Source organism: Myotis lucifugus, unplaced genomic scaffold (assembly GCF_000147115.1).
Source record: "Myotis lucifugus unplaced genomic scaffold, Myoluc2.0 scaffold_345, whole genome shotgun sequence".
Lineage (NCBI taxonomy): Eukaryota > Metazoa > Chordata > Mammalia > Chiroptera > Vespertilionidae > Myotis > Myotis lucifugus.
In genome coordinates, this window is record NW_005871393.1 from 877,989 (window position 1) to 881,864 (window position 3,876).

Consider the following 3,876-nt stretch of genomic DNA (forward strand, 5'->3'; position numbering starts at 1 on the left):
TGTGAGTATACCATGAGTTGCAAACTAGATCGATTGTCATTAGTCTTCAGTCATCTTCAGTCTTTGCTCCGTGCCTACATATGCAAATTAACCACCATCTTTGTTGCATGTCTCCGTGCTTTCACTCAAGTGGTGTAAGGCCCTGGGATTGTGTCAAGGATGCGATGATCATGCTTAAAGCCAACTGAAGTACAAGAGTTGTTCAACGGATAGAAGGATTTGGCTTGGAGGTTTCCTACCTCATCTGGATGGGAGCAATCCGGAAGGAGGAGAGTCCGCCTCACAGCCTTCCTTCATTCTTTGTGAGGGGGCAGGAAAAATACGATGGTAATGTTTGTGTTGGCTGCAGCTTCATCTCTTTGAAATTACATGAAATTATGATATTAAAGAAATTAGCATGAGGTGAGCAATCAGCAAATGTTAGCTATTATTTAATAACTAGAGGCCCGTTGCACGAAGAGATTCGTGCAATAGGCCTTCCTTCCCCTGGCTGCCGGCACTGGTTTTGCTCTGGCACCCGGGACCCAGGCCTCCGCTCCAGCCTCAGTGGAGAAGCCAAGCCTCTTCAGTCTTCAGTCATCTTCAGTCTTAAGTTGTCTTTAGTCTTCAGTCATCTTCAGTCTTTGCTCCGTGCCTACATATGCAAATTAACCACCATCTTTGTTGGGTTAATTTGCATACTTATCCTGATTGGCTGGTGAGCATAGCGGAGTGACACCAATTTGCATGTTTCTCTTTTATTAGTGTAGATGTTTAAAATAGTGATAACATGCTTAAAATTTGAGTGGGACATGGGAGTTAGAAAACACTGATTAGTCACCAAATGTTTGATTCCAGATCTTATGTAGCTGCCATGATTTTCACTCTGAGCCAAGGATATATTGGACTCAACTGACCTGTTTTTACTCTCTTAATACAAATAATTAAAAAAAAACAACAACAACCCACTTTTTTATAGGAAATCACTTCCCTTTTAGAATACAATCCTGAATTGTATTTAGCTCTTTTGCTGCTGTTGATTTGCTTCCCTAGGGCCAAAATATACTATTTTCTTTTTCTGGCTTGCAAACATTAATTCATAACTCCTGATCTTGCCAGAGAGTAACACTAAACAATTTTGGCTCTGGCCAGGTTTTAGGAAAACTGAGAAGAAATGTAGGTGTTACAGGAAGAGACATAATTCCAGTTGGTCAGCTCTTGCCTTTAGAGGATTCCCTAAATTGTGTTGCAGCATGTTATGGTGTTGCTGTGAACCAGCGCTGCCAACTTCCACCCCAGAGATGGCTACATTTCAGAGATGAGTGAAACGATACTTGTAAACAGGTTTATAATCATTAATCAAGCTTACCAAACAATGTGAGCTCTTTAGAAGCACACATCCTCTATTATAACTAATTGCCGATTGTTTATTTAATTACAACCTTTCATAGAGACATGAAGACTTGTAAAATGCAATTGATAAAAATTCCCCACTTAACTAAATTTGTTTTCATGATGCTCATTGTGTTTTTGTAGGTTTCAAGTATCAAAAGATTTCTCTCTGGGGATCCTGGTTGAAATTCCACCACTTGACTATTCCAATGCATGCCCTAAAAATTAAAAATTCCTAAAGAAGATTTTTCATTAAAATTGACAACTGCCCACTCTGGGATCCAGATGCTATACTCACGATACGATGATTTTGTTCTGTTTGCCATACATGGCCTTTTCAGATACTGTCTCTTGATGATGGAAAATTCTGCCTTTCTTTGTACATTTTTATGGTAAACTTTTATTAGAATGGCCTAAAACCAGGTCTTTCCATTCTTGATGGTGTCTAGCTCAGGGTTATTCAAGTTTGGTTTCCGGAAGATCTTGGTAGTAAAAATTAATCCATTGTCCCTTATTGAAGTGCCTACTTCATGCAGGACTCACACCAGCCACTGTGTGTAAACAGCACTAAAAATTCCAATAGCGAAAGGAAATTTATAAACACCAGTGGGTCTCTGAAAGAATATGCTGGAATCTGGGTGGTCTTTGAGGTCTGTGTTGTTTTCCTTTAAAGTCAAGGACTAGGACTTGACTTTAAGATTTAAATAATGTAAATAAGACCCCCTCTTTCTCCCCCAAGGTTTTTAAACTATCTGGTTGCTTTTCTGTCACACATAGTACACTGGACCCTCACATACCTTCATTCAAAAAATATTTAATGAAAAGACCCTTGGCTTTTAGAGCTTAAGGAATGCAGCTAGTAATCTGTAGATATGATGATGCTAAAAAAAACAAAAACAAAAACATGGAGAACATAAATGTCTTCCTTAAATGAAAAACTTTTAAATGGTGCCTGAAGATAATGAGCACAATACCTGAGATTTTTATGGCCATTTTAAATTGGAAAGTTGTATGTACATCGATCACATTGTTTTACTCTCAAAATTAGTCAAAGAAAGAAAAAGCATTGTCCTTCCACAAACTGAGTGCCTACTGCTTGCTAGCTCTGTGAAGTGATGACCCCGGGTACACAAGGCAACCCAAAGGGCTTAGAATTTCCTTGGGAAAATAAGACATGAATGGAAATAAAAACAATAAAGGTAGCCCTAACCGGTTTGGCTCAGTGGGTAGAGCATCGACCTGTGGACTGAAGGGTCTCAGGTTGGATACCAGTCAAGGGCATGTACCTTGGTTGCTGGCACATCCCCAGTAGTGGGTGTGCAGGACTCAGCTGATCGATGTTTCTAACTCTCTATCCCTCTCCCTTCCTCTCTGTAAAAAATCAATAAAATGTATTTTTTTAAAAAACAATAAAGGTCGTATAAAAAAGTCTCTCGTAATTGAGAAATAGGGGAAGCAAAGGGAGATTTAGAATTATGTGCCATACTATGCTAGGAAACATACATTATCTCAGAATATTCCTCCCAATTCTGCACTAGCTGTTTTGTCTAAATCTAAATTCCTTGCCTCAGGAAGCGTAGTGGCCACCACGAGCTGTATCCTGACTTTCTGGCAGAGCTAAGACATCAAGCAAGGCTCCTGACTCATCAGCCATTACCCATAGATCAGGCTGGTGTGGGAAAAGCACCGTGTTAACATATCCCCATTTTCATTCCAGCAGCAGGTGGTGGAGGGGTGGGGCACCAGGCCTTGCCCTCAGGAGCAGCTAAGCTAAGGCAGTTGTCTGTGCTTTGGTGAAGGAGGCTGTTGGCTTTTCTCAGTTGATGGTATGTGACCAGAATGGTCTCTGGGCTTGAGTTCAGAAACCGCATAGTCTACCAGACTTCCAGTGTCCCAAGGGGTCCTGTTGACGTTGAGTCCACAGAGTCGCAATGGAGTCTTAGACAGGAGTTTTCTTACCCATAAAGAAACGGAGGCTCGGGGAGGGAAAGTGACTGGACCAAGACAGATGACACAGACAGGTGGTGGCCGGAAACAGGTCTGAGGACTCCAGCCCAAAGCCGCCCGTTATCTTTATTAATCCCTGTGTTAGTTTTGGGACCCATCTGCTTCCCTCTCTCCCTTTCCTTATGTGTGTGTGTGTTGGGGGGAAGAAGGGGGGTCATCCCAGGCAATTAACAGCCTTTTCTTTTTCTCAGAAGAAGAGGGGATAAAGGGGTTGAGAAAACTGTGTTTTCAGTCAACGAAGGGGATTGATTCACTCCATCCCTGCTTCTGGAGGCCGGCTCTGTGCCAGGCACAAGGTCTCCAGGATACAGCAAAGACAGCTTCCAGAGATGGACGCGGGGTCTCCCTAGATGTGGCCGGGCTCTCACGAGCGGCCCCCGCCGGCCGGGGTCGGCCCCCACGTCCCCAGAGCCCAGCGCGGTGCCAGGCAGCGGGGAACCCCACCAGGCGCATCCAGCCCGGCAGGAGCTGGCTTCGCGCGCCCTCGGTCGCCACGCA